The sequence below is a fragment of the Phyllostomus hastatus genome, unplaced genomic scaffold, assembly GCF_019186645.2.
Source record: "Phyllostomus hastatus isolate PE091 unplaced genomic scaffold, TTU_PhHast_1.1 phas_scaffold_755, whole genome shotgun sequence".
NCBI lineage: Eukaryota > Metazoa > Chordata > Mammalia > Chiroptera > Phyllostomidae > Phyllostomus > Phyllostomus hastatus.
In genome coordinates, this window is record NW_025334039.1 from 6,141,775 (window position 1) to 6,154,464 (window position 12,690).

The window sequence follows — 12,690 nt, forward strand, 5'->3', positions numbered from 1 at the left end:
AATAAATACCCCTTTTAAGTAAAAACCTTGACATTTGAGGTAAGGAATAGACCTCCTCAACACAGTCCAAGATTTCTTTTAAAACAGCTTCAAGAAAATCAACAGGAAAGGAAAGGGTGATATAAAATGCTCTTAACATTACTGTTATTCTTAAGTATGTACAGATCGCCCCATGGCCATGAAGTAGAAACATGCTCCCCCCAATTCAAAGCAAACTCAAAACTTGAATGATCACATTTAAATCCTATTTAATCTGGAAGAATGTGAGCAATGTGCCTGCCAGGACATCAATAATGAATTTGGTCACTTGGGTCTAGAGTGAGAAAGTCATCCAAAATTGAACAAGGATGGAATCTTTGAAGGTGGCAATGATGGAGTCCCTCACAGTATGTTAAGAATCTCAGAAGCATTTCTTCAGAAGAGCCAAGCCACAATATATTTGAATTTTCAGAGAACAGATTATCCAACTGAGTGACATCAGGTCAAAGACTACAAGGATAAAAGTCAGGATGTTAGCCATTCTTTTCTTCCTTCTCAATATCTTGGGTCATTCATCTAACGTTTAGGAAAATTTCAAGGAATCAAGAACATATATCACCTATGGACAGTTGTCCAGGTATCACGATGGTCCAAAATATTCAGAAATATACAAACCAGAGGAAAATGGGCGTGGAGATGTAGAAGAGAGTAAATAGGGGATAAATGGTGATGAAAGACTTGGTTTGGGTGAACACACAATAGAATACACAGACAATGTATTATGGAATTGTACACCTGAAACTTATATCATTTTATTAGCCAAAGTTGCCCCCAATAAATTCAATAAATTTTTTAAAATCTCACAAGTAACAATTTGGCAACTTGTTTAAAGGCAGGTCATGAAGTTTAGAAATATTCTCTTTAAATAAAGGAAATCAGAAGAAAAGAAATACACAGACATGCATGCCAGATAATACTGTTTAAAGCTTGTTAATGGATTCCAGCATAGTATAACTATCTATTTTTTGTCATCCACAATCTATAGGAGCAGTCAGATTGGGCCTTCAGATGTCTAGCAACTCCACAGTTTTCTTCAAATCAAATGTCAATACTAAATAATAAGTGATCTTCTCACAGTTAAGTTTCTCCAACCATATTGGAAGGCCCTAGAAGGCAGAGACTGGGGTTTTATTATTTACTTGTCTCATCAATAACCAATTAATTGTTATGGAATGGGCCTGATTAAAATTTTATGTAAGTTGACTGGTACACATGAAAACATGTTTTTTAGTGACTCAATCCAATATGTTTATCATATCATAAACATAAACATATTGTCTGGCCTGGTCAGACAAATTAATTTAAAAATACAAAGCATTTAATAATGGATTTTATAACTAAGGATTTGGCATTTTGTGGGTGTTAATATATCTGCAGTGCAGAAAAGGCTTGGCCGGGGTCCCTGTAACTCCAAGCCGTGATATAGTTCACACCACACTCCTAGATCATTACACAAATACCTGGAGCTCAGAACTCAACTTCAAACAAGTACGTACAGGGGCCCTCTCTGGTCTAAAGAGAAGATATATATTTTCAATCTGTCAGTTTTGGCACATTTTATTATGAGAATGCAAGTTCTGAAATCCCAGAAGAAGCCCAGAAGATCAGTAAACTAATCGACAAATCAGAGCTGGCTTTGGTACATACAAAGGGATACATCCTGGGGAATTTTGCAAAACTTGAATATATGGAATAAGCAGCTCTGGTGATTTTGAAGAGGCCAAGGGAAACAAATGAGGCTTTATTTGGGGTTATATAAAATGAGACCATGTTAGAGACATAAATCAGTGGGGGAAACATTTCAAATCCAAGGTAAACCATGGCTAAATGTTCTCTGTCTGGACAGCTTGCCCTCCAGGAGATCTGAATTTACCCAAGGTCAAGTGGAGACCAAGGTCAGAGGCAGAACCTGGAATAGAAGCCTTAATTCTCAATTGGCAGGCTACAGCACCAGGCCCAGTTCGAGAATTACACTCATGACTAAAGTAAGCATTGTATCAGGAATCTGTAAGCCTTGAGTAAAATAAAACAAATTCATTGAAATCATAGAAATGTCGTCTTCCAACAATTAATTTACGACTTGATGAGCTGGAGGGATAATAGTGAGATGAGGTCTTGTGTGACAGGTGTGACACCTGAACTGTCTCTGATGGGAATTCCTAAGGAATAGGTAAGCCACCTAGAGCTTTGAGGAAAACCATAGTTTAAGACACTTTTCGGGAGACTTAAGCCAAGCAAATCCTCATGCTAATGTAAAGCATGAACACTGACCAAAATAAAATGAAAATGGATTTCTGAGTAACTGAGAGGGGATTGGATTTAATGCTGTGGCCACACCTGGCCCAAAGCTGGAAATGGCCTACGTTACTGAAAAACAAATAGAATTTTTTTAAAAGTCCTTGGAAATTACCTGCATCACATGAACCCTGCTGCTCTTAACAGAGCCTATCTCAACCCTATGACCCTCTGGGCTACTCAGAAGACTCTGTCTTTTTACCAGCCACTTGTTAAAGATGAAAAAGGGAGACAAAGCGTTGCCTTTACAAAAAGAGAGATCACAGAGACAGTGGGAGTAGGAAAGACACAAAGTCTATTAAATAGAAAGGAGATGAAGGGAGACCCTTTCCAGATTGAAAACAACTGATTAAGTTACCCCTTACAAATGGATTACCTCTAAAAGTAGCCATTTACCTAACTGTTCTAAGAAACTCTCATTCTGTGGTCAAAGTCTGGGAAATTCTAAATGTTCTATTTTTCTCCTGAAGGTTCATAATACACATCGGCGTATTAAAGGCAAGGAGGAATCCTGCAGTATGGAGACCTTTCACAGCATTTAAGTTGGCAGACCTGGCATTGAAACCTGGTCTATATCTTTGAGGCTCATGCTCTTACTCAGGAGTTCCTATGCTTCACTGTAAATGAACATTTTTTAAAAATTTGAAATGCATAAATAACACATAAAAAGAGAAAATAATGAAATAAACACATCCATGCACCCAAACCCAAAACAAAAAAATGTTAACATTTTGTCATGTATGTTTTTCATTTCTACATAAAGGAAAACATTACAGATAAAATGAAAGTCCCCTTCCCACTCCTTGTTTGTCTCCCTCCTCCCTCCCCAGAAGCAAGCACGACGTTGAAATCAGTATGTATCCTTATCATTCACATTTTTCTATCTTATAACAAATATATGTTATGTACATATATATTTCTGAGATAAACAGTACCTAGCATAAGTATGTATATGGATAAAGAGTATCTGGTATCTATTTATTTAAGTGTGCAATATCTAAATAAATATAATCTAGTATTTTATTTTTTAAAAATGCTATGTAAATGCCATCATGCTACGTGTAACATTCTATAACTTTTTTTTTACTCAATATCACATTTCTGAGAGCTGACCTACTACTTCCATTGTTGTACAACATTTCAGCTTATGAAGAGAACATAATCGATTCATTTATTCTCTTACACATGAACATGAAGTTACTTCCAAATTTCGCTATTACCGAACACTGTTGCAATAAAAATTCTGTTCGTGTGTCCTTATGCACCTATATAGAGATTCCCGAGGGCATATACCTAGAAGTAGAGATGCTGGGTCATGGAGTTTGCACACTTTCAATCTTACACAATATCACCAAATCGCTCTCAAATGGCCTTCTAATCCTTATTCTGTTTAGTCCACACACTCTCCCAGAGCACAAGGCACTATGAGAAAAGCAAAAGGATTTTGCAAAAAGAGGGTCAGCAAACTGGTGTTCTAAGGTCTAATTGTGGTATTAAGAGGTCACTGAAAATTTCTGAGTCTTAGTTTCCTCAGCTGTAAAATAGGAATAAAAATACTTTTCTGATCCTATCCCCTGAGCTTTGGTGAACAAACAAAATTGTGATTGAATTTTCTAAGCTAGGAAGTGCCGGGTCATGTGAACTACTTTTGTTAATGAACACATATACATAAATCGGTCACCTTCATTCATCAAACATTTGCGTGTCTGCTGTGTAACACGTACCAAAGGAGGACTCAGCCCATTCTCGTGTAGGTTAGTAACAACATTCACTTTATTTCAAATTCTTAAGTGCCATGATGCTAAACACTTTATGGGCAACTCCTGGTTGTTTATCATTCCAAAATTCATTTGTCAATTGGTTATTTGAGATTAAAAACAATTTTTTCAAAAGGACACTATGATTAAGGGATCTGGGTCCAAGCTGTCTCATAGATTGTCTAAGTTTATGGGAACCAACATATTAGGGATTACCCACTATACATAACAGAATTTGTATGAAGTAATTTTGTATATATCCTATACAAAATTCTACCTAACAACCCTGGAATGTAAAGTTTTAATAATTTCATCTCACCAATAGGAAGTTTGGGGTACGGAAAAGTAAATTAACTTGCCTGAGGTCACACAACTAGAGAACAGTGAAGTCAAGATGTGAACCCAGGACAGACGCTGCACATTCTTTTTACTGTTTCACATGTATATGCATGCTACTTCACCACTTACAAAACTGAGTCTATAGGAAAATGAATGCCAGTGAATGGCAAGAAAAGGTGGTGGTGGCTCAGAGAATGCATGTGCCCTGGCCAGAGCCACCTCAGTCTCCCATGAACTCATGAGCAGTTGAGGAGGCCACTCTAGTATTAGTTGTCTTTCCAGTAAGGGCCCCAGAAATGAAGGACCTGTAAAGAGAAAACATATCTTACTGGGATTAGAGACCAAACTGTTCCCAATTCTGACACAGCGGCGTGACCATCCTTGTAATGACTAACATCTGTATAGCTTTCTATAGCTTACATACGGAGGTATCTGTAAAATGGAGAAGGATGAAAGGAAACCTTGATGTACGATGGTTGGGACCTTAGAAACTGCTTTCCCATCCTTTTTTCCCTTTCCAAATAAGAGGCTCATAAATCAGACTAAATGTCTACACTATATAAATTACTATAAACCTGAAGTTATGGGAGAAAAATGGAAATTGAGCATGAAACTAAATCCCTTCGAGAGCAAAGTTTCTTTTTATCAAACTTAAGTAGGCTCTGCTGATTTTAGAATTATTTTAAGTAGTTAAAATTTTATTCAAAGCAGTTAGAACTGCTACCAATTCGAACAGGTAAGAAGAAGAAAATTCCTGTTCACATTGGCAAGAAAAATTGTAAACTACCTATAAACAAACACAAATACAATGAAGAGTATACACCAAATCTCACTTAGGAACATAGTCTGGTTTTGATATCATTGTTAAGCTAGCCTTACAAAATATGTTGGGTGGTTTCCCACCTTTTTAAAAAAATATTGTTTGGAACATTTTGTATAAGATGGAAATTATCTGTTCTTGAAGGTTTGCTGGAACTCACCCATAAAGTTATCCGGGTCTGATGCCTTTTCTTAAGAAAAATCTTTGGCTTCTGTTTCCTTTTTTTTAATGTTTATTGGCCTATGTTGTTGAGTTCATCTAATAATTTATATTTTCCTTAAACTACTCTGCTTAGTTAGGTCTCAAATGCCTTAATACTAAGTTATTCCATAAGATGTTCATAATTTTTAAAAAATTATTAAGCATTTTTGTTTGTCTCTATTTTCTTTTTCCCTTTGTGCCTTACTTTTATTTGTATTTTTTATTGTTGACACCATTACAGATGCCCCCCATTTCCCACCTCTCCTTTGTCCAGCTCCAGCACCCCCCACCCCTGCCTTCTCCACATTGCTGTCTGTGCCCATGGGCTATGCGTATGTATGCATATATGTTCTTTGGCTAATCTCTTCTAGTCCCCCCAACCCCTACCCCTCTGAGATCTGTCCATCTATTCCATGTATCCATACCTCTGGTTCTATTTTTTTCATCAGTTTATTTTGTTCATTAGAGTCCACATATATGTGAGATTATATGGTATTTGTCTTTCTCTGACTGGCTTATTTTGCTTAGCATAATAATCTCCAAGTCCATTCATGCTGTCTCAAAGGGTGATAGTTCCTTCTTTTTACAGTCACATGGTATTCCATTGTGTGAATGTACCACATCTTTTTTACCCACTCATCTACTGATGGGCACTTGGGCTGTTTTCAGATCTTGGTTATTGTAAATAATGCTGCTATGAACACAGGGGTGCATATATTCTTTTTGATAGGTGTTTCAGGATTCTTAGAATATATTCCCAGAAGTGGGATCACTGGGTCAAATAGCAGTTTCATTTTTAATTTTTTGAGGAAACTCCATACTGTTTTCCACAGTGGCTGCACCAGTCTGCATTCCCACCAGTATGGCTACCATCCATAAACCAACCAACAACGAGTGCTAGCGAGGATGTGGAAAAAAGGGGAACCTAATGCACTGCTGGTGGGAAGGCAGACTGTTTATCTCTATTTTCATTTCAGATTGTTTATTTGTGCTTTCTTTTCTCACTGATTTTTCTCCCTGAGAGTATTGTTTATTTTACAAACTTTTCAAGAACCAGCTTTTGGTTTTGTTAATCAACTCTAAGCTTTGGTATTTGTGCATTTTTTAAATTAGATTTTGCTTTTATCTCAATTTGTTGGTTTGTTCTTCAGCCTTATCCAGCATATTATTTTCTGCACCTAATGAATTTTTATTTTCTTTGTGTATACCCAAATACACATACACACATATATATGTGTATACATATACACAAATACTTCCTTTCGGATCTTTTTTTAAATATATTTTATTGATTATGCTATTATAGTTGTCCCATTTTTCCCCCTTCACTCCCCTCCACCCTCTACACCCTCTCCCACCCACTTCCCCCCCTTTAGTTCATGTCCATGTGTCATATTTATGAGTTCTTTAGCTTCTACATTTCCCATACTATTCTTACCCTCCCCCTATCTATTTTCAACCTACATTCTATGCTACTTATTCTCTGTACCTTTTCCCCCTCTCTCCTCCCACTCCCCTGTTGCTAACCCTCCATGTGATCTCCATTTCTGTGGTTCTGTTCCTGTTCTAGTTGTTTGCTTAGTTTCTTTTGGTTTTGCTTTAGGTGTGGTTGTTCATAATTGTGAGTTTGCTGTCCTTTTACTATACATGTTTTTTCTTTCTTTATCTTCTTTTCTTAGATAAGTCCCTTTAACATTTCATAAAATAAGGGCTTGGTGGTGATGACCTCCTTTAACTTGACCTTATCTGAGAAGCACTTTATCTGCCCTTCCATTCTAAATGAAAGCTTTGCTGGATAGAGCAATCTGGGGTGTAGGTCCTTGTCTTTCATGACCTGGAATATTTCTTTCCAGCCCCTTCTTGCCTGTAAGGTCTCTTTTGAGAAATGAGCTGACAGTCCGATGGGAACTCCTTTGTAGGTTACTGTCCCCTTATCTCTTGCTGCTTCAAGGATTCTCTCCTTCATTTTTACCTTAGCTAATGTAATTATGATGTGCCTTGGTGTGTTTCTTCTTGGGTCCAACTTCTTTGGGGCTCTCTGTGCTTCCTGGATTTCTTTGAAGTCTATTCCCTTTGCAAGATTGGGGAAGTTCTCCTTTATTATTTGTTCAAATAACTTTTCCACTTGTTGCTTTTCTTCTTCCCCTTCTGGTACCCCTATAATTCAGATGTTGGAATGTTTAAAAATGTCCTGGAGGCTCCTAAGCTTCTCCTCATTTTTTTTTGAATTCTTATTTCTTCATGTTTTCCTGCTTGGTTGTTTTTTGCTTCCTTCTGGTCCACTCTATTGTTTTGAGACCCAATGTCCTTCCCATCCCTATTGGCTCTCCGTGCATCTTCCTTCATCTCTTTTATGGTAACCTGCATTTCTTCATCTAATTTGCACCCAAAATCAACCAATTCTGTGAGCTTCCTGATAACCAGTGTTTTGAACTGTGCATCTGATAGATTGGCTATTTCTTAGTCGCTCAAAAGGATGAATCCTGGGGGACTGATCTGTTCTTCTGTTGGAGACATGTCTCTCTCTGTCTCTCCTTTTTGTTTTTTTTTCCCGTCTGGTCGCTCTTGTTATGGTGAGGGGCAGAGCCTTAGGTGTTTACCTGGGCTGGGCACCCCAATCGCTAGATTGTGACATTGTATGTGGGGACGGGTGCAGGGGTGGGAGGGAACAATGGCGGTAGTTCCGTTCTCCTGGGACCTCAGTCCCTTCTCTGGGATCCTGGGTTGCGCACTCTGCCCTGGTCCACAATCGCTGCTTCACTGGGTCCACCAGCCACTGCTTGCGTACTCAGGGTCCACCGCTGCAATCTTGCGTGCCCTGGATGGCTTATGCGCTGAGTTCTCCCCAATCACCAGGCGCCGCTGCCGACCTGCACCCGCCCAGCTCCGCTCCTCCTACCGGTCTGGATGAACGGGTCTACTTCAACTTCTTGGCTGTCCGACTTCCATTCAGATAAATTCTCTATCAGTTCTGGGTGTTATTCTAGCTCTAAATTGTTGTTGTTTTAATCTTGGTTGTGCGTGGAGATATGGTGCATCCACCTATGCCTCCAATCTTGCCGGAAGTCCCCTTTCAGATCTTTAATAGTTTTTTTTATATTCACCTGTTCCTTTCTCATAAGACCTGTTTTATCTCATAATTTCTTTCTTTTTTTTTATTGCTGTTCAACTACAGTTGTCTCCATTTTCCTACCACCACATTCCCCCACCCCCCCAACCCCACCTCCCACCCTCAATCCTTCCTTGTTTTGGCTTTGTCTATGGGTCCTTTATGCATGTTCTTTGACAACCCTTTCTCTTCTTTTTCCCATTATCCTCCTCTCCCCACTTCCACTTTGGTTACTGTCAGTTTGTTCTTTATTTCAGTGTCTCTGGTTCTATTTTATGTGCTTGTTTGTTTTGTTGATTAGATTTCACTTATAGGTGAGATCATATGGTATTTGTCTTTCACTGCCTGGCTTACTTCACTTAGCATAATGCTCTCCAGTTCCATCCATGCTGTCACTAAGGGTACCCTAAGAATCCTGGAACACTAATTCAAAAGAACCTGTGCACCCCAATGTTCACAATTTACAGCACAATTTACAATAGCCAAGTGCTGGAAGCAACCTAGGTGCTCATCAGTAAATAAGAGGATCAAAAAACTGTGGTACATTTACACAATGGAATACTCCACAGCAGAAAGAAAGAAGGAGTTCATAATTTCTTTATTTATCTTTTTAAAGATCTCAAATTGTTAATCTAAAGTCTCTTCTGATAGCTTTACTCACTCTGTTTCCTGAGAGTGTTTTCATTACTTAGGCGTGTTGGTCCCTGTTGAAGTGTAGCTGTTTCTCATGGGTTTAGTGATGTTTGGTTGTGAGTTCATCTTCTGTCACAGAATTCCCATCCCTGTGTCCTGAACTTAAGTGGCTTTTCAGGTTGGGTTATTGCCAGTAAGTGACGTTTCACCAAAGTAGTCTTAATTTAGTGCTGTGACCTCTGTTGTCCATTTTCTTTTATAGATTGGCCTATACACCAATAAACCTTTTTTTGTTGTTCTCAAATAATAATTTTGATTATTTCAATATTTAAATACATCATTTATTCCATTTTTGTAGGTCTGGGTTGAGAAGTAGACTTTAGTGCATTCTCATTCAATTTTACTTGTATTTCTAATTGTCCTTGCCATGTCTAGTTCGATATGATAGTATTTATCAAGAAAAAGTTCATGATAATTGCATCTTCATTGTGTCAAAAATAATTATTTTTAATAGGTAATGTCTGTCCATGGATTCTTCCTTCAAACTAATATTACAATCTGTTTTTTCTTCATTGGATTTGAAACAACTACCACTGCTATTAATACTGCTTTGAAACTTTCCAGATGTGTTATCTATATATTCCTTCTCAAGAAACAAATAATTACATTTTAAAAATCTACCTGGAGACTCTTTTAATAAATTAGCCCATGGATATTGTTTAAAACTGGTATATATAATCTATTATATAGATATATATGTAGATATAAATATACATATAGATGTCTCTATGTATCTCTATCCATGTAATATGAAAAATAGAGACATTTATTGAAGAAGATACAAGATACAGGAAACATTGTACATAGGACAATGACACCTCAGTCCCCTTCAAAGTTATGAACTTCTTCAGGAAATCTGGTTCATCAGTAGTGGCTTGAATTAATTCATTAGCAAATGCAGTACAATGTTCCTTCTGCTCTGGTAGTGGAAGTTGCGAAATGAATTTTGCCACATGTTTCATGCCAAGATCCTGCATCAAAATATCGGACATAGTAGTTTTTAGAATACCCAGATCAACTTCTAGTTCTCGCACTGTCAATTACCAATCTCTGTGAATTGTAGCCCATATACATTCAACATTCTCAGGTGTTCTGCTTGTTGCAGGCCTCCCAGAATGTGGGTCATTTTCAACAGATTGTCGACCATCTTTGAAGCATTTGTGCCACACATTTATTTGTGCTGCACTCATTGCCTCATCCCCAAAAGCCTACTGAATCATCCAAATAGTTTCCGCAGAGGAATGTTCAAACTTAGAGCAAAATCTGATGCAGATTCATTGCTCTACTCGCCCAGTCATTCTGAGTATGACAGCTACACAATACACATGTTCACTTGGTGGTGTCTACTGCCTCCACTGACTAGCACCATGAAGTTGTCATTGTTCATGCATGTGGATTCCACTCCACTCTCCTTGGCTGCCAGTTTACATCAATGTCATGCAAAGCACTCTTGTTATATTAAGAAAAGCAAAAGATGATGAAGACAGTGCGCAGGAGGACCATTTCCTGTTGAGATAAGGTGAAGTGCTGTTGAGGAGGGGCACACAGAGGCTTTCTAATGCATGTGTAAGAGTTGTTTCTTAAACTGGGTAAATTTTATTTTATTTTTTTTGTTTCAACTGTACAGATATTCTTTCACATATAACTCATCCTTACAATTATTTTTATTTAAAAAAAACAGCTTATACTAAAAAAAAATTGGATGGACTTTTCCTGGACAGACCTTATATATATAGATATGATATATGTACTATAACATATAAATGATCTGTAATAGTGTTATACTGTATTATTTTTAATTTTTCTTGTTATTAATCCTATAAATTCCTATCTTTAAAATTTTCAAAAGCATTTTGTAGCCTCCAGTAATTTTTATCTTAAGAATGAGATCGTACATTTTTAATACTCTAATTTTTCCCCATTCTTCCCTCATTTTGTGATTTTAGTTGATAAAATCTTGGATTTTATATCCAAACTATATACAATATGATTATTTTAATTTGTATTTTTAATTTTATAAAAATTTGAAATATACATTGACTTCCATAACCATATTTACACTAATTTGGTCATATCTAGTTTTACTACCTTAAATTCCTTTGCTCAAAACATTTGCACTATTACTTTGCCAGGCTTGATAATTTTGTTTTGCTTTACTTTTCAGTAGGTTAGAGAATGTCTTCAGATTTCAGTTTTAAGAAGGGTACATGTTAGTCTCTTTTCTCAGTATGTATATAGACATAAAGTCTTATTTTTTTCAGTACATTTATGCATATATATCTGTCTTATAATTGTATTTAATACATGGTTATATTTGGAGAACAAATTAATACAATAAATTTTAGTACTTTCCCATATAAAAAGGGTAAGATAACATGATTGTATACAAAATTCTTGGTTAATAGTTCTTTCTCAAAATTCTAAAGACATATAATTTATTGCTATAAAAAAGATGAGCCTACAGTTTTCCTATTATTGCTTATTCTGCCTGGATTTTCAATGGATTTTTCTTTATCCTCTGAGCTCAAAAATCTTACCTAAATAAACATTAGTTTAATTATATTTTCACTGACTTTTCTCCTGGAATGGAAGGAGCCTTAAATCTTTAAACATGCCTCAGTTCATCTCAGTTAGGATTGTTTTGCCTTACATCTTTAATTAAAATTTGATTCCATCTGTGCCTTTTACTTTTCTTTGTCTTTCTCAGGAGAAAATTGCATTTGTTTTCTGGTTTTCGGAGTTCAGTTTCCACATCTGTCATCTTTTCTTTCAATTTTTAAATTTCTTTAAACTTTTCTGTTGGAGGAGAACAGCTCAGGGTTATCTTATGTCACTTAGTGGAGTTTGTACAACATCAATTACACTCTCTATTGCATCAATGTGAATTTTAAGGTTTTTATTGAATTACGATTTCAACATCTTTACTTCGTCATCTCCTTTTTTATCTCCTTCAGTTCACTTTTTTACTTAAAAAAAATCAAGTCATATTTTATTGTATCCTTGTCATTTATTGATACATTTTAAATGCTGCTTAATCTTCCTGAAGAATCTTCTGTTTCATCTCTGCATACAGCCTGGTGCTAGTTAACCAGTTTCAAGCATAACAATGAGAATGGTCAACCAGGGCAATGATATTCAAAGTGTGGTCGATGGATAGGTACAAACTGCAATTATTTGTTACTGGTCAGCAATAAAATAAGCATGCTTATCTCCAAACTATTACCAGTGCACAATGAGATAAGGCCTTGTTCTCTGATACTTTGATCTCAGTATTTATTTAAAGCTCAATTTCTGTCCTCCACTGCTATTAGAATTCTGTATTTCAGCATCTGCCTCCTACAACACATGCAAACACATGCACAAAATGTTTTACATTCTGACAAGACCTGTGTATTACAGCGGGGAAGATTGTGAACCTATAAGGAAGATCAAGTTTG